The sequence below is a fragment of the Mirounga leonina genome, unplaced genomic scaffold, assembly GCF_011800145.1.
Source record: "Mirounga leonina isolate KUSES-001 unplaced genomic scaffold, KU_Mleo_1.0 Mir_151, whole genome shotgun sequence".
Taxonomy (NCBI): Eukaryota; Metazoa; Chordata; class Mammalia; order Carnivora; family Phocidae; genus Mirounga; species Mirounga leonina.
Genome location: NW_023270377.1, coordinates 27,355,848 through 27,374,985, shown reverse-complemented (window position 1 = coordinate 27,374,985; position 19,138 = coordinate 27,355,848). Strand labels below are relative to the sequence as shown.

Genomic DNA, 19,138 nt, shown 5'->3' with positions numbered 1-19,138 from the left:
GTCAAATGAACAAATAAAATCTTTAACAAAAAAATTTTTTTTAAGATTCTCTTCCTCTCCCTGCCCCTCCCCCTCCTAAAAAAAAGAATTTTTAGTACCTAACTTTGCCAACACTGATATTTTTTTTTTAATTTTAATCGTGGGAAAATACCTATAAAATTTGCCATCTCAGCCATTTTCAAGTGTACAGTTCAGTAATAAGTACATTCACATTGTTGTGCAACCAATCTATAGAACTCTTCATCTTCAAAACTGAAACTACACTCATTTAACAAAACTCTCCATTTTGCCCCTCCCCCAGCTTCTGCAACCACCATTCTACTTTCAACACTGGTTTATTTTTAGTATACGTATTTTTAAAAAAATCAATGAAATATTTTATTTTTTAGTAATCTCTACACTCAACGTGGGGCTTGAACTCATGACCCGGAGATCAAGAGTCACATGCTCTTCCGAGCCAGCCAGGTGCCCCTTATGTATTTATTAACAAACGTGTACAGCAATTATTACACGTACTGTTCTAATGCTTTAAAAATACTAATTCATTTAACCCTCATAACAACCCTATGAGATCAGTACTATTATAAGCTCAGTCTATAAATTCGGAAACACAGCAGGTAACTTCCCAACATTATACAATAGGAAGTAGCTACACAGGAACTAGAATCCAGGTAGCCTGGCTTTATAGTTCTTGCTATGAACCATTACACTGTGAAAATATTCATTTTAAAGACAAACTCATAAGGCATTAATATTATATTACCTCTTTGATGTACTTGCTTTCAAAACACTTCTTTTTTTCTAATTTTTTAAAAGATTTTATTTATTTATTTGACACAGAGAGAGAGAGAGAGAGAGAGCGCGCGCACAAGCAGGGGGAGGGGCAGCAGCAGAGGGAGAAGCAGACTCCCTGCTAAGCAAGGAGCCGGATGTGGGGCTCCATCCTAGCACCCTGGGATCATGACCTGAGCCAAAGGCAGACACTTAACCGACTGAGCCACCCAGGCGCCCACAAAACACTTTCTATGTGCGATTTAATCTAATACTCTTCTACTAACTAAAAGTTAGACTATGTCATGGAGACATGTCTATATATAGCCCAATTTTTGGTGAAGGCATTTTCGAAGTTAATGAAATGAAAACTGCCTTGTATTTGATTATAGGTACAATTAAAGCTTACACGTAGTCAGGTTACAATAAAATACCTTATGAATGAATACACATTGCAATTCACTATGACTACTGAAATTAAATTAAAGGAAAAAAAAGTGTTTCTCTTTTCCAAGGAGGAAAAAAGGGAAAAAACTTCCAAATGAGTTTACAACAGCATAGCTCAATTTCAGTTTAACCTGTTAAATTCAAATCTGCCCTGCTTTGCAAGCTATAAATCTAGACCAATCTCAGTTTACCCTCAATTATAGATCTCAGTAGCCATTTATTTCATTTATTGAGTGGGTCTGAAATTTCCTTATCCTGATTTTTTAGCTTAGTAATCCTCTCATAGAAGACCAAATCATGCTTGTCATCAGTCACACAGTATCACTTACTACACATTAAAAATGATCGGAGTCCACAGAGGGAACAATCGCTGTTGCTCGAGGAGCCCCGGCGTGATGTGAGTGATAGGCTCTGCTGAGATTTGGTTTCTAGGACCCAGGAAGCAGGGAGACTAAAACCAACGCACAGGACGGGATCAGCTATTTCAAACTGCTTTCTGCTTATATACCCGATGTCTAAAAATCAGCAGACAATATGCATCATGTAATCTCCCCTCGCCCATTATCCACGCCACTGTAGTGCAGTCTCCGGCACGAAATCAAAACCAGAGCACGCAAGAAACAGCAAAATCATCGCCACCCCAGGGATACCCTCGGATATCTGTTACAACGTTGTCATCCCCACACCCTTCCCCCACCGGCCAGCCAGGCAGCACAGAAGCAGGCGGATGCTCCCCTGGCCGCCGGCTGGGCCTCTCCCCTCACCTGCGGGGCCTGCAGCCTACTCCTGGCTGGGGCTCGGCTTCGCAGCGAGCCCGCCTCACCGTGACAGCCCGCCCGGCCGCCGACCGTCCCAGCCCGGCTGTCTGTTTACAAGCGCGGCTCGCGGTCCCGCTCTTAAAGCCTTCCCCCGAGCCACCCGGGAAGCGAGACCCGGCACACAAGGTTCCTGGTCGCAGGCACGCGTCTTTTTTTGCCCCGGGATCCGGCCGCCGGGCAGGGCCTGACCGCGCCGCCAGGCCTTCTCTCCGTTTCCTTCTGCGCGGGGTTTTGTCACACACATTTTGGAAACAATGGCGGGTGCTGCAGAGTCTCCTCCCTGCTCCTCCCAACGCCCAAATGGATGTTTGCAGTTGGAAAATTTCACCGGGAACATACACAGGATTGGACCCATTTTTAGCAGCTCCCTCAGAAAATTACTCAGATAAGTTCTTTCTGGAAATAGGACTTTTTCAACCTGGAGGTTGCTTCTCATTTCAGGTTTGGAGCTGCGGAGAAAATCCATTTTCGCTGTCCTGTTGTAGACAGCAGGTTGAAAGCAGGTGATTTTTGAGGGGAGGTCTTCGACCCGCATTCGGATTCCCAGCGAAACAGAAAGTGGGGTGTGTGTGTGTGTGTGTGTGTGTGTGTGTGTGTGTTGTGTTTATATATGCACCAACTGGCCCCTGGGTGCTCCTTAGTAAGACATCTCATCCCACCGAGCCCACAGGGATTCGGGCCGTTTCAAGAGGATATGCTGGTCTAGCGGGACAAGCCTGTCCTTGAAGTTTCTCCGCTTTATTTCCTATCATAGCACACTTCCTAACCTTTTTCTCAATTTATAATTACGCATTTATTTTCCTTATTTTATTGGCTTCTCCACCCCTACCCTAGCCTCACCTATAAACTCCCTGAGGGCAGGAACTATTTCTTTTCCCGCACGGGGCACAAAGCACCTTTCTTTTTTTTTTTCTTTTTTAAAGATTTTATTTATTTATTTGAGAAAGAGAGTGAGAGAGAGAAAGAGCACAAGAGGGGGGGAGCGGGAGAGGGAGAAGCAGACTCCCCGCTGAGCAGGGAGCCCGACGCGGGACTCGATCCCGGGACTCCAGGATCATGACCTGAGCCGAAGGCAGTCGCTCAACCAACTGAGCCACCCAGGCGCCCCACAAAGCACCTTTCAAATGAACGACTGAGTGAAGAAATTGATGCCAAAAACAAACAAAAAGTCAAAGGAGGCTAGAGAAAGCAGCATGAAAGGAATCGAAAATCTGATCCCTGCCCCTTTCCCTTAAACATTAACGAGAAAAATCCGTAACCATAGAATCTTTCTGGGGCACCTGAGTAGCTGAGTCAGTTAAGCATCTGCCTTCAGCTCAGGTCTTGGGATCGAGCTCCCAACCCCCTGGGACTCCCTGCTCTCTAGGGAGCCTGCTTCTCCCTCTCATGCTCCTTCTTCTTCTCTCTCTCTCAAATAAAAAAATAAAAGTCTTTAAAAATTTAAAAAAAAATTTTTTTTATTAAGATTTATTTATTTTATTAGAGAGAGAGAGCATGCCCTTGTGAGTGCAAGTAGGGGGAGAGGCAGAGGGAGAGAGAATCCTCAAGCCGACTCCCGGCGGAACACAGAGCCCTGTTAGGAGGTGGGGAGCTGATCCCAGGACCTTGACATCATGACCTGAGCCAAAGTCAAGAGCGGGCTGCTCAACCGACTGAGCCACCCAGGCATCCCAACCATGGAGTTTTTAAAAAAGTATCTCCTTCCGTTGATGTTCAGAGTTTAAGTAAGTTAAAAACAAAAACAGAACCAAGACACTGCAATTTGAGGTATATTTCTTGTTCCCTAAACAAACGGTGTTCTCTTTTGCCTCAGGACTTCTGTACAGTGGTTTCCTCTGATGAGACCTCTCACCCCTGCCACATCACGTTAGCCTAACTCCTTGCTCTTTAAAAAGCGGGTGCTATCACCCGTGTCCTGGAAACTTCTGGCAGGGAAACCTGTTACTTTTATGCACATCCAGAGGAACTTACATGTTCCTTTATAAATGCACTCATCACATTGTTACAGTCATCTATATACTCATTAGTCTTCCTAGACCAGTGATTTTTAAACTTCAGCACGTAACAATCTTCTAGAAAAGTGCTTCTCAAACCCAAACATTAATGTATGAGGATCCTGTTAAAATGCAGATTCTGATTCAGGACATCTGTGGTGGGGTCTCTGCACCTCTAATGATCTCCCAGGTGATGCTATATTTTGAGTGTCAAGGCTCTTGGATACTTGTTAAAAATGCAAATTCCTGGGTCACATATCCACAGATTTTTATTCTGAAGGTCTATAATAGGGTCCTGAATTTTGTGATTTGCACAACTGCCTCAAATTGCTTCCAATATAGGTGATCAGCGGACTACCCTTTGAGAAAACCTCTATGGTTCTGTGAAGTTTGAGGGCAAGGGCCTGTGCATGGTCATTGTTTCCCCGCTGTGCATTAAGCACAGGGTCTGGCACATAAAATGCATTAAAGAGTCACATTTGCAGAATGTCTGAATGTATTCACTATCACTAATACACATCCATATCACCAAACCAAGGAGGTGATCCCAGAAAAGGGATGAAAAGTCAACAGCTACGAACAATCTCAGCTGGGCAGGCTCTCAGGCCTCCATTAGGTCAGCAGGGAACATTTTACTCTTTTAAATGTAAAATATTTAAGTTCATGTCTCCATTCAAATGGTTGTCGGCTAACAGCAGTCCCACCATCTTGCCTTTCTTTATTTTTTTTAACAGACTTTTTTCGTAGAGCAGTTTTAGATTCACAGGGAAATTGAGTGGGAATTACAGAGTTTCCAAATCCCCCTGCCCCCACATGTGCATAGCCTCCCCCACTATTAACATCCTGCACCATGGTGGTACATTTGTTACAATCAGTGAACTTACACTGACACATTGTTATCACCCCAAATCCATTGGGTTACCTATCTATTTACATCTCTTAGACCTCACAGTTTTACCACCAGTTAAATCATAGTTTGCTCAAGATAGTTTGAGGGTGCCTGGGTGGCTCAGTTGGTTAAGCAACTGCCTTCCGCTTGGGTCATGATGCTGGAGTCCCTGGATCAAGTCCCGCATCGGGCTCCCTGCTCAGCGGGGAGTCTGCTTCTCCCTCTGGCCCTCCCCCTCTCATGTGCTCTCTCTCTCTCTCAAATAAATAAATAAATAAAATCTTTAAAAACAGAAAAGAGAGAGATAGTTTGAGTTGGTTTGTGTCACTTGCAACTGAAAGCATCTTGACTAACATTCCACTTTTTCAGACTGGTCTCCTGCATAATCTTTTCCTCCCACTCTGTACTCCAGACACATTTTTACCACTTCTGAATACTCTTCCTTTCCCATTATCCTGCTTTAGGCTCCCCTATTATACCTCCTTCTGCATGCTCTGAAGTTCAGGGACTTTGTCTTATTCATATTTGCATGTTCTACTACACTTACCTTTGTATCGAGTAAATGATCTCAATAAATGTGCATTGAAACAAAATGAAATACCAAATGACATGTAAGGAGATTTGATTATTATATCTCTTCATTAAATTTTTTTCCTTTTAGCCTCCATTTTCTACAGTAATGGTCAGGCCAGGATTCAGTAAAGCAATGCCGCTTCCAAGAAATGAAACGGTAGTCTGATCAAAAGACGTTTTAAACTTAATGAGAAAATTTGGAGTGCTATTTATAGCTTAAAGTTTGCAAGCCAAGTATACATCACTCCTATCTCCCGAAAAATGCCCAAGTAAAGATGATTAGGATATTCATTGAGAGCAATATAATTTGTCTCCTTAGATAAATTAAAAGCATTTGAGATATAGAATACTAAAGTCATAAACGGAGTCACTTGGTCAAAGAACAAATGAGCCTGCTATTCAGCTAGCAGACATCCACAAGGCCATACCCAGTGTTCAAATATTGAAACAGTTCCATACAGATTGGTAACTAGCTTCTGTCGCTAACCTTCCTAAGTGTCCCAAGTCTCTTTCTGAGAAGCCCCCTCCCCACCCACCCTAAGATCTAACACCCAAAGAATTAATACCTGACCCTATTCTGCTTGGATGATGGGTGTTGACAGGACCGTGCTCTTGCTTTAGGGCCAGAATTTTCTGACTAGTTGATGGTCTGGCCATACAGGTTTTTAAGTCTTTTGACTATCACTTCTACAAACAGGTAAATAGGGGGGGAAAGAAGTGAAAAGGCTTCAACAAAGCGAAATATTCAGTAATTCCCCACCCTACCACCACATACTATTCCTTTTTCAACAAGAAAGCTCAAGCATAAGTGATAGAATCTTACCAAAAAAATTTAATTGGGCAATTTGAATGTGATTCATTTTAGTCATTCAGCAAACATGAACAGGAATTAATTGTCCTCTAGGTAGGGGGTTCATGGTGGCTTGTATAATGGTGAGTACTAGCCAGGGCCTCTATTAAGAGCTTACCTCTGGGCACCTGGCTGGCTGTCACTCTTGGTTTTGGCTCAAGTCATGATCTCATGGGTGGTGGGATCGAGCCCTGGGACAGGCTCCATGTTCAGTGGGGAGTCTGCTTGAAGATTCTCTCCCTACCCCCTCCCTCCACTCACATGCTCACACTCTCTCTCTCTCCAATAAGTAAATAAATCTTTAAAAAACAAAAAGAGCTTACCTCTTGAGCAACATCGTTTGTCATTGGGGAATTAAAAACTGAACTCCAGCTTAGAGACCACCAGTAATCCCTCAGAACTGATAAAATTAGATAAAGAACTGACAGTACTAAGTGAAATATATTTGGCAGCATCTATTGAATTTGAACACATAAAAACCTAATTATTCCATATGTGCACGAAGAGACAGACATGAATGTTGATAGCACCATTTCTCATAATAGTCTCAAATTGGGAACAACCTAAACTTAAATATATATCAATAATCAAATGTATACACTCATGTTACCATCACCACAATCCAAGTAATAAGCATATTCATTGCATATGTCCCAACTCACTAATTTGCATACATTTATTATGTGCAGATTTTTATATATTAATTATACCTCATAAAGATGGAAAAACCAATCAAATGTATATAGAAATTGTGGTATGTATGAGTGATTGACACTTTTTTTAAAGATTTTATTTATTTATTTTGAGAGAGTGAGAGAAAGTGTGCATGCAGGGGCAGGGGAGGAGCAGAGGGAGAAGGAGAGGGAGAAAGAGATAATCTCAACCAGACCCCACGCTGAGCACAAAGCCTGACTCAGGGCTCAATCCCACCGCCCCTAGATCATGACCCAAGCCAAAACCAACAGTTGGACACTTAACGGACTGAGCCACCCAGACGTCCCGAGCAGTGGACACTCTTAATAGTTAAGTTGTATAATATTGCACATACCAGCTTCATTAAGCTATTGAGCAAATGAAAAGCGACCAGTCAGAATTGAGATGTACTGTCAGTATAAAATGCACACTAGGTTTCTAAAACTTCATATGTAAAAAGAATGAAATGTCAGGGGCACCTCAGTCGGTTAAGCATCTGCCTTCGGCTCAGGTCATGATCCCAGGGTCCTGGGATGGAGCCCTGCATCAGGGTCCTTGCTCAGCAGGGAGCCTGTTTCTCCTCTGCCTGCCACTCCCCCTGCTTGTGCTCTCTCTCTGTCTCTCTCTGACAAATAAATAAATAAAATCTTTTTTTAAAAAAAGAACGTAAAATGTCTCAGTAAAAAAATGTGTAATAATTACATATTGAAATGACAGCATTTTAGGTATACTGGAATAAATAAAGTACCCTTAAATGTCTCAAAAAAAGGTTAAAAGCTTGTATAAGAAAAATTGTCTCCATTTTGATGTGGGACAGAACATTTTGTATGATATATTCTCATCTTCCTTCTGGGAAAACCTAGCATTCCTGATAAGGTGCCTAAGCAATCTGCAAAGCTTAGATAAACTTTAACAGTAGTAAGAGTTGTTGCAGGCTCAGTTCCCCAGAGAGCAGACTTTGAGAGTTGGGCATGCAGAAAGTGCCCTTGGGATCAACACATGTGCCTAGGGTGGGTGAGGGGCTAGGAGCAGAACTGGGCAGAGGGAGAGATACAGCTGTGAGCCCCCAGGAAGACAGCCTCAGCCACCCTCACTAAGACCTCTGGGACAGAAGGGCCTTTCAGAGGCTTCCAAGTCCTGAGTTGGGCTGAGAACCGTGGTATGCTGGCAAACTGACTCTGAAAAACCAAAGCCCTGATCTGTCTGTGTTTGCCAATTTCCATGGAGCAAATACCACACCATGACTAGTTTTAAGCTCTGGATGTCATGTCACTCAACATGGAGTTCACGACGTGCACCATCCATGGAAGCTGGCTCCAGCACACCCCTGACCAAGATGGCCAGGCCTTTACGCTCCCACATCTCCCAGTCCAAGGATGTGGGCACTCTGGGAGGGAGCGTGGCCTTGGGCAAGGTGGCTCTCTGCCGTTGACACAGCCCCTGAAGGGGCTGACCACTGCAATCAATGTGCTGGCATCACTCCCTTCTAGAAGCTGGGGCCACAATCCTTTTCCGGTTGGGGATTAGGCAGCTCATCACAGAGTCCACCATACTTATTCTGGGAAACCAAACACCTGCCCACTCAACACATTGTCAGGGAAGGGCCCAGTCATCTTTCACTTTTAGATGGTAGAGCTAATAGAAAAACATGTGGGGAGATTCCCGGCAGTCCCCAACAGTAAGTAATCGGGGAGTGATGAAGGCCAAAGGAACTCCAGAAGTTCAGAAAATTGGGGGGAGAATGGAAATGCTCAGGCAGGCCTCTACAAAAGAGTGAGGGTTTGAGCCTTCCTGGCAGGAGATGTAGAGCTGAGGTAGAAAAGCAAGGGAAGTTGAATAGAAACTGCATTGCCTATGGTTAGAAGCCTGGCCCTGGTGCTTACTAGCTCTTGGGCCTGCACAAATTACCTTACTTCTCTGTGCCTCGGTTTCCTCATGGGTAAAATGGGGATGATGGTGATGATGATAGGAATAATGTTACCTACCTCATAGTGTTTTTGGAATAAGTGAGTTCCAAGTAAGAGTTTATAATAGTGCTTGGCAATATTAGGCCCCCAATAAGTGAGTTGTTATTGTATGGAGCAAAATGTGAAGATACAATATCGCAGAGTAATATATATATATACACACACACTATATATATATATATACACACACACATATATAAGTATATAAAAATGTATATATAAAAATCCTAAGTTGAACCATCATAACTTATAGACTAGCTAGCTATATATATATACACACACATATATATATTTGAATTTGAATTTATATATGTATATGAAAATCTATATATGTGTGTGTGTGTGTGTATGTGTATTCATTCATTCGTTCACTGGAACTGGGCAAGCATAACTGATATTCTAGGGACAAGAGCAAAACAGATGGTTGCCCTTAGCTTCCCAGCCCAGACCCTGTCTTGCTCTACGAGGCCCCACATGGGCATGAAGACACCTCTGCCACCACGTCCTAACGTCTCCTGTCCTATCATCTACTGCTTCCCTAGCCGTAGCCACTCCTCAGGCCTATGAGGACACACTGGCAAGTGGGGCAGCCCGCAGCAAGACAAGCCCTGGGGTAGAAGCCCTGGGGCCAGGGAGAGATGCAGCCAGAGGAAGACCTAAAGCCCAGAGCCTAGGACATCAGCCCAATTGCCCACATCTAAGGGCAGTCCTCTGCTGGGTGGTTCTACTGGGGATCAACTTTCTTAATGCAATATTCTGTCTTTGGTACATGCTGGATTATGATGAGGTAATTGTGTTGCAAGAGAGGCTTTGCTATACTAGAAAAAGCACTGGATTAGGAATCAGGACCTCTGAATGATGATCCTAGCCACAAAGTCTAAGATCATGGATTATACATATTATGCTTATTATGCCTAATAGCACTAAGCACTGTGATGGAGCATAGTAAGATCTAATGAGCAATTTATATTTGTAACGTCCAAGATTATTGAGATTCCAGAATTTAATTTGGTTTTGGAGAGTGATTTTTTTTTTTTAAAGATTTTATTTATTTATTTGAAAGAGAGAGAGAATGAGAGAGAACACATGAGAGGGGGGAGGGTCAGAGGCAGAAGCAGGCTCCCCACCGAGCAGGGAGCCCGATGCGGGACTCGATCCCGGGACTCCAGGACCATGACCTGAGCCGAAGGCAGCTGCCCAACCAACTGAGCCACCCAGGCGCCCGGTCCAAGCCTTTTGTACATGATCAAAAATTCACCTCCCCCTGGGTGCCGGGTGGCTCAGTTGGTTAAGCATCTACCTTTGGCTCAGGTCATGATCCCAGGGTCCTAGGACTGAGCCCCACATCAGGCTCCTGGCTCAGTGGGGAGCCTGCTTCTCCCTCTCTCTCTGCCCCTCCCCCTTGCTCGTGTGTACTCTCTCTCTCTTGCACTCTTTCTCAAATAAATAAATAAAATCTTTAAAAAATAAAAAAATAAATTCACCTTCCCCAACACACCCAAATGAACTTTCACACTATTCAGTCCTTTTCTCCAGAATGGGGATCACTGATACAAGAGTCCAATGCCCCAAGTGATTTCTTATTTCACACATTTTAACTAATTGTTATACAAATGAAAGTTGGGTTTCTTTTTTTTTTTAAGATTTTACTTATTTATTTGACAGAGAGAGAGAGAGAGCGCACAAGCAGGGTGAACTGCAGGCAGAGGGAGAAGCAGGCTCCCCGCTGAGCAGGGAGCCCAACGCGGGGCTCCCCATGACCTGAGCTGAAGGTGCCCCTACAAATGAAAGTTGATAACCAACAGATAGGTTGTTAATGGTGCAGGTATAAGAAACTAACATCTCTCAGATGTTCTTTATGTTTTTGAAAATAATTAACACCAGAAATTTAAATTATACAGAAAGAGCCCCCACACATAAACCATTCAGTTACTAAAATGAAAGGTAAAAAAAAAAAAAAAGTGAGAACTGAATGGAACATCCTCTGATTTTCCCAAGTAGAATATTTCCTTGCCTATGGTGTCTTTCTAGAATCCAGAACCAGAGAGTGATTCTTTTATCCTGTTGGTCACAGTGTGATCATTCTTTCCAGGAGTTGTCAAATGTGTGTGTGTGTGTGTCTGTGTGTGTGTGTGTGTCTGTGTTGTGGGTGCTCGGTGATACTCACTGAAATGCATGTAACTCACTTTCATATATTTGTATGAGGTCACCCCACTTCCTTATGCTGGCCTGTTTTCACACTCCATTTGTTCAAGAACTGTCAGATCATACCATCCTGGAAACCCTGAAAAAGTCTTCCAGACAGAGGTAGGCTAGAGCTGGTTCCAGCCAGATTGAATTCACTATAGTGTTTCTGAATGTTGCTTTACACATTTTCATAACAAAGTTGCTCATGATTGAATGTATTCACTTCCATATAGAAGAATGTGACCCTTCCCCAAAAAAGCGAGGTTGCCCTTTTTCCACATTCTCTGTCAGGATATAACCTGTCTTTAAAGATAATTCTGCAGTCTAATCACCAGAAAAAAAGAGCTGCCAGCAGCAGGAGAGAGGGCCACAGGGGAAAGCATTCCAAGCATCTCAGCATTCCTCCTCTAGGTTTTGTCTCCTACACTTTTTCTTCCACATTTATAAAACTTTTCACATTTTTCAACTCTGAGCAGTAGACATGAATTGGGATGGCTTTATTTTCTTTGCATTATTGTGGTTTGGGACTTGAAGTTCTTCACAGGCAAGGATAATTTTAAGATCACATCCAACCAAGAAATGCTTAGTAAATAAGAGTGACAGGGATCTTCTGCAAGCATTTGAGGGTTGCTTGACATTTTTAGGAATAGATTTTCACCTAGTTGAGGGTCTGATAGACACAGTGGTGCATTTGATTCCTGGAAGGGATGAGTTTACAAAGGAATGGAGGAAAAGAGGAAGGAAGCAACATTTAAAATTGACCCCCACCATAAACTGAGCTCCTCAACACACACACACACACACACACACACATTCATTGGCACACAGACACACACAGAGTTTGCTATTCTTCAGCTAATGGGATTGGCACTGCTTAAAGCAGACTACTAGGTCATTGTCTGAGAACACAGCAAGAGAAACATTATTTAAAGGCCTTTCAGACCCTAAAAGAAGCGGCTGAGCAGAGTAATTATCGGAGACTCTCCATTAACTAGGGCATCTTTACTCTTTGTCTGAATTGGTTTAATAAGGCCCACTAATGGGACTGTAGGGGAGGGGGCACGCTAATGGTTCTAAAAAAGCCCCTTCTTGGCCCTTTTATTACTGGGGACCGTCCTTAGAGATGCTGACAGGAAAGCCAGAAGTTACCATACCGCAAAATGACCTTCACAAAAACTTGGTTTGGAACCCTGCTGCTTAGGACTCGGATTTCTAAAATTAGGAAACATCTTTGTCTTTTTCTCTCTTTTATTCCAAGGTGGTTTTCTCCCACTTCCTTTGCTTTTTGGGAACTTGTCATTGGAAAGAGCAGCACTCAGTGGTCATGAAGCAGAATGACGCTCCTGACCAATTTTTCCCTTACCTTGCTGCTTTCCATAGTCCAGTATCTACTTCTCCAGAAAAACTGCCTGCTCCATTATTCCTTTAAAAATCTGAAGCCAGAGTCAGTTGCACAGTTATATGTCAAGCTTAGGATGGCCCCCCTAGATTCAGACGGCTGTCTTATGATCAGCCAGCTTTATAAACAAGGCCTCCAACACTCAAGTTTTCGTGGAAGTTGGCATCACATGAGGGGGGATTCTCGTGCATTATTATATAGCTGGCAAGTGGCCCGAGTGGTTCTCATCTCATTTTCCCTACCCCAATCCTAGACCAAGCTTTCATCTTCTCTCCCCTGGATGACTGCCACAGTCCCCTAGCTGGTCTCCTAGCAGCACCATTGGCCCTCTCAACCCATTCTCCTTATAATAACCGGAGTCAGTCTCTCAAAACAGAAATCTAACTAAACATTTCAGTGGCTTCCCTGTTACCCATAGGAATTCTTAATGTTGTCTGTGAGCCCCATACATGTCTGGCCCTTTCCTCCTTTCCAGCGACCTCTTGCATCACATTCCTCCCAACTGTGTGTACCAGTCACTGGGACTTTTTTCAATGAATGAACATGTCATGCCATTCCTGCCACAGGGCCTTTGCACATCTTTCAGCCTGAAACACTCTTTGCTCTGGTAGCTCCCACTCATCCTTCAACTCTCAACTCAGTACTCAGCTTCAGAAAAGCCTTCCCTTATTGCCCTTGCTAGGTTGGCAACTCTATTTCATGATATATATATTTCCATATATTCCTCCTTCACAGGACTTACTTTAAGTGTTTACATTTGTTTGAATGGTTTATGTTAATAATAATTACCTTCTCATGAAACTGTGTTATGAGAACAATCAACTGTGTCTGTTTGGGAGTATCATTATGTCCTCAGTGCCCAGTATAATATCTGTGACCTGAGGGCAGAATAAATATTTGTCATGGTAGATAGTGACTCAAAATACTGTACCCCACTCCTCCATGCCTGTTTTCTATTTATCAACCAAAGTTTGTTCCCTGAGATGTTCCCATGACTACTATATTTGGACACTACCTATATCCCATATTTTCCCCTATCTTCCCACATCAGTGTAGAGGGCCAGGTCTCCTTTTGTAGGCAATTAAAGACTACTTTTCTAGTTTTACGGGTAGAACTAGAAGCACATTCTTAGCCCCTGAATGGGTGGACCTTTATGTAGTAACACAGATTCACAAGGCACAAATAAACACACACAGCTTCAGTGATACCTCCTGTCTTCTCAAGACCTGGTGGGAAAGAGAATGGGGGTGCAGCCAAAGAGGAGAGTCCAGCATTAGAGTTTCTCAGCACTCCAGGCACACCAGTACCATGGGGGAGGCAGGGAGATGGTTCTAGTTGTAGATGGTTCCCAAGAAAACTGGGGAGTTTCTCTTTTGATTGCTGTAAGAAGGGTGGATGTCAGCAAGGTGCAAAGTGGCAGGAGAGATTGGGTGTGTGTTCTGTTGCTTGGGGCTGTTCTGGAGAGGTGACCATCAGGTCGGCCTTTATGGGCCAGCTGAGTATATGTGCACACGGATTTGCATGAGTGAGGCCAGGTGTTCATACAGTAAGCTGACCAAGTTTATGTATTCCATCACTACTTGAAAAAATAAAGCTAGAAGTCAATTGTACATGCTTGCATTTCACACTTAGTTATGGCCACCCAAATTCAGACTGCTCTATTATAATTGAGTTGCATCAGCCAGCCTCAGGATTCTACTAACATAGGGAACAGTCTAGAAAAACAAAGAAAGTAAGTTTTTTTTTTTAACTTTTTATTTTAAGTAGGCTCCACACCCAACGTAGGGCTTGAACTAATGATCCTGCCATCAAGAGTCACATGCTTTACGGACTGAGTCAGCCAGGTGCCCCTAGAAAGAAAGACTTGGTATGAAATCATGTTTTCAGAGACTCTGAGGCCCCATCGAGGAATTGTCCTCCTGAGGTAGGTATGGATATTGTCCCTGAACTGACATAAAATCAAATGGACACACGCACGGATTCATGATGCATTCAAGTTCAGAACCAGGGCCAGAAAGTTTTCCGGAGCTTGTACTAATGGAATAGACAGCCGCAAACTCTTACATAATCTTTACCACTAAGTTATGGAGAAGCCTGCAAACTCCCGAGCCTCAGGTCACATGTATCCTGTGAACATCTCTTGGCTCTCGAAATGCAGAAGATACAGAAGACTGTAAAACAAGGTTCCAACCCACAAGTTGCTGGCCATCTAGTGGAAGAAACAAGTGATCTATGAAATAAATGAAGCAACAGAATATGCAGAGTCTAGATTGTTGCGTTCTAGACCAGTGCCTCCAGTGTGATCCACAGCCCACAGCATCATCACTTGGGAGTATTGTTAGGAGCCCTGCAGACTTTGGGGCCTGACCTTGGGCCTAGTGAATCAGAATCTCTGGTGGTGGGGGGAAGGGGTAACAGGAGCATTACCAATCCCTTCAGGGGATGCTTACACACACCAAAGTTTGAAAGGCATTATAAAAGTTGAGGAAAGAAAGAGTCTGAGTGGATTGAGAATTGGGGGAAGAGTCTCAAGAAGACCCTTGAGTTTAATCTCAGCCACCCCTGAAGGTCAGGTAGATAGGATTTGGAAAAATGAAAGGTTCAGTGTAGGGCATTCCAGGCAAAAGGAGTAACAGGAGTAAAGGTGTGGAGCGGAGAATAAACATGGCCTGAGGGAGACTGAAGCTGAAAGTCTGGGATGATATGAAGGCAAGGCCATACCTTGCAAGGAACTGAGTTTTAGAAAACATGTTGCACGGAGGTGCCTGGGTGGCTCAGTTGGTTAAGCGTCTGCCTTCGGCTCAGGTCATGATTCCAGGGTCCTGGGATCGAGCCCCACATTGGCCTCCCTGCTCAGCGGGGAGTCTGCTTCTCCCTCTCTCTCTGTCCCTCCTCCCCACTTGTTCTCTCTCTCTCTCAAATAAATAAATAAAATCTTAAAAAAAAAGAAGACATGTTGCTCATAAACTATGATTACATATATATGTGTGTGTATATGTAGATGTATATATATATCTATATATATACGTATATAGAGATGCATATAGCTTTTGCTGATTTCAAGGGTAGTTTTTTTAATAAAACCATAAAATATCAGAAAAGCTCAAATACAGAAAAATTTCCCTGTAATGTCCATTCCCTTAGAACTTTCTCCACGCCTAGTCTAATTACCTCTCCCCACCAAAAACACCAGACAGAATTCTCCTCCGTTTACAGCTTTTTTTTTTTTTTAAGATTTTATTTATTTATTTGCGAGAGAGAGAATGAGAGACAGAGAGCACGAGAGGGAGGAGGGTCAGAGGGAGAAGCAGACTCCCCGCTGAGCAGGGAGCCCGATGCGGGACTCGATCCCGGGACTCCAGGATCATGACCTGAGCGGAAGGTAGTCGCTTAACGACTGAGCCACCCAGGCGCCCCGTTTACAGCTTTGCAGCTTCCTTTGTTCACGTCACAATCCACTCTTTGTATCTGTGTCAGTCTGTTAGTCCTAATGACCTACCTCTTGCTTTTTAATGGCCCCATAGTATTTCATCGCATAATGAAGCATCACTTAGTAAAGTACCATAATCTGCTGTTGGTTCTTACGCTGGAAGAGTCTGACGACCGGGGTGTTTTAGAATGTAAATGTGAAGGTGGCTGTGTATGTGGTGTGCTCAGACTTCAAGAAGATCAGCTGGAATGAGGTCTGGGTGTTCAAAGTGACCTGAAAACTCTATACTTGGAGGTAACCTTAGTCCCCTCTGTGTCTGTGTCTCTATGTGTATGTATAGTTATCTCTTTACCTATATCTTTATATGTGTATCTAACATTGAATCACATATAAAAGCAAAATGGAAGAGCCTGGGGCAGACTTCTTGAGACCTTTTTAAGAAAGACCATTCTCAGCTAAAAATTCAAAAGACAAGAAATAAGTGTTGGGCAGGATGCAAAGAAAAACGAAGCCTGATGCACTGTTGGTGGGAATGCAAATTGGTGCAGCCATGGTGGGAAACAGTATGGTGCCTCCTCAAAAAACTAAAAATAAAAATATCATACAATCCAATAATTCCACTACTGGGTATTCACCCAAAGAAAACAAAAACATGAATTCAGAAAGACAGATGTACCCCTATGTTTATTGCAGTACTATTTACAATACTCAAGATACAGAAGCAACCTACATGTCCACTGACTGACGAATGGATAAATAAGATGTGATATACATATAATGGAATATTACTCAGCCATGAAAAAAGGTGAGATTTTTTTGCCATGTGGGACAACAGGGATGGACCTAGAGGGTATTATGCTAAGTGAAATAAGTTAGACTGAGAAAGACAAATACCATATGATTTCACACATACATGGAATCTTAAAAACAAAACAAATGAATAAACAAACAGAAAGCAGATCAGACTTAAAAATACTGAGAAAAAACTCATGGTTGCCAGAGGGGAGGATGGGGGATGGGCAAAACGGGTGAAAAGGACTGGAAGGTACATCCTTCCAGTTATGGAATGAGTAAGTCACGGGAATAAAAGGCCAGCATGGGAACATAGTTAATGATATCAAAATAAAAATGTATGGTGAAAGGGGCGCCTGGGTGGCTCAGTCGGATAAGCGTCTGCCTTCGGCTCAGGTTATGATCCCAGGATCCTGAGATCACGTCCCGCATCAGGTTCCTTGCTCAGCAGGGAGTCTGCTGGTCTCTCTCTCTCTGCCCTTCTCCACCACTAATGTTCGCTCTTTCTCGCTCACTCTCTCTCTCAAATATTTAAAAAAAATGTATGGTGACAGATGGTAGCTACATTTGTGAGCGTAGCCTAATGTACAAAGTTATTGAATCCCTATGTTGTACATCTGAAAATAATGTAACATTGTGTGTCAACTATAGTCAAATAAAAACATTTTTGGGCAGCCCTCTCTGGTCCCCTCCCTCTTTGGGAGCTTTTTACTATCGCTCAATACTTTGCTTTGCTGCCCACCAAAAAAATAAATAAATAAAAATAAAAATTAAAAATAAAAACATTTTTTAGGAGCACCTGGGTGGCTCAGCCAGTTAAGCGCCTGACTTTGGCTCAGGTCATGATCTCAGGGTCCTGGGATCGACCTTGCATGGAACCCTACATTGAGCCCCATGAGGGGCTCCACACTCAGCGGGGAGTCTGCTGGTCCCTCTCCCTTTGCCTGTCCCCCAGCTCATGCACGCATTCACATGTTCTCTCTCTCTTAAATAAATAAATAAAGTATTAAAAAAGAAAAGGAAAGGGGAGCCTGGTTGGCTCAGTCGGTTAGGCATCTGCCTTCAGCTCAGGTCATGATCCCAGGGTCCTGGGTTCGAGGCCGGCATCAGGCTCCCTGTTCAGTGGGGATCCTGCTTCTCCCTCTCTCTCTGCCCCTCCCCCCTACTCGTGTGCTCTCTCTCTTTCTCTCTCTCACTCTCAAATAAATAAAATCTTTAAAAAAAAAAAACCCACACATCTTTTTTAAAAAGAAGAAAAAAAGACGATTCTCAACTCCACAGATTTGTCCCTGTCAAGTGGCAGTTTCTTCAGCTCGGTGGTAGAGGCTTTCAGCCTCAGCCTGTCCCCTCCCTAGAAGTTTGAAAGTCTGTCTGATCAGAAACTTCATTCGGTCACTATTGCTGTGGCCGGTGAGGCTTTTTGTCTACCATCCTTTATCCTGAGTTCATCCTTCAGACTATTTCCTGAGGTGGGAGACATTGAGAAAATAGATATCCGATCATGCAAATTTTCACCAAAAGATATGTTCTTGACCTCACTGAGGACAAAACACGGACCTAATATGGAAAGAGAAGGAGCAAGACTAGATGAGCAGAGAACTGTTTCACTCTTAGGTAGTCTGGGCATTAAAAACATGACGTACAAAGTGCCTATTGCTTGGTCATTCTCTTCCTTCTGGGAGTTGCTTTGTGGATGGGCCCAATGACTTATACACAAATGGTAAATGGTTAGTATTGCTTAGTGGCCCATGGGTGCTTCACTCAAGGCAAATTCAAGAACTTGAAAGATGAGGGATGCCTGGCTCAGTCAGTTAAGTGTCTGCCTTCAGCTTGGGTCATGATCCCAGAGTCCTGGGATTGAGCCCCACATTGGGCTCCCCACTCAATGGGAAGCCTGCTTCTCCTTCTCCCTCTGCCTTGCTGCTCGCCCTGCTTGTGTTCTCTCTCTGTCTCTGTCAAATAAATAAATAAACATCTTTAAAAAAAAAAGAACTTGAAAGATGAGTGGACAGAAAAAGAGCATCGATATTTGCCTTTGTAGTAGCCGGCTCCTGGTTTTAAGTCTCCAGACCTTATGATATTTATTCATGGTGATTGAATATGATAATACACTATTTTATCCTTTCTTGGTCACACACACAAAAGAAAGAAAGTAATGGAAAAAATATTAAGCTACGAAGTAGAAAAATACTAAAATACAAAAAAGTAGAAACTGAAATAATTTTGGCCCAGAACAATTAGTCTCTGCGATATCAGTTAAGCATCTTTCTTAATGGATCATCCTTCCTGTTAATATAATAAAATACTGCAGACTGAGTAGCTTATAA

At 43.1% G+C, this 19,138-nt stretch overlaps 1 protein-coding gene across 3 annotated transcripts in view; it reads right to left on the bottom strand.

Moving 5' to 3' along the window:
• Window positions 1-2,202, bottom strand: part of PLEKHM3 (pleckstrin homology domain containing M3) — a 181,169-nt gene extending 178,967 nt beyond the window's left edge. For 2 of the 3 annotated variants that reach the window (XM_035007268.1, XM_035007266.1), the window contains exon 1: window positions 1,983-2,202. The gene's annotated coding sequence lies outside the window, so the exon portion shown is untranslated. The remainder of the gene's footprint in view (window positions 1-1,982) is intronic. The other variant, XM_035007267.1, reaches the window with a different exon arrangement.
• Between the last annotated feature and the right edge of the window lie 16,936 nt (window positions 2,203-19,138).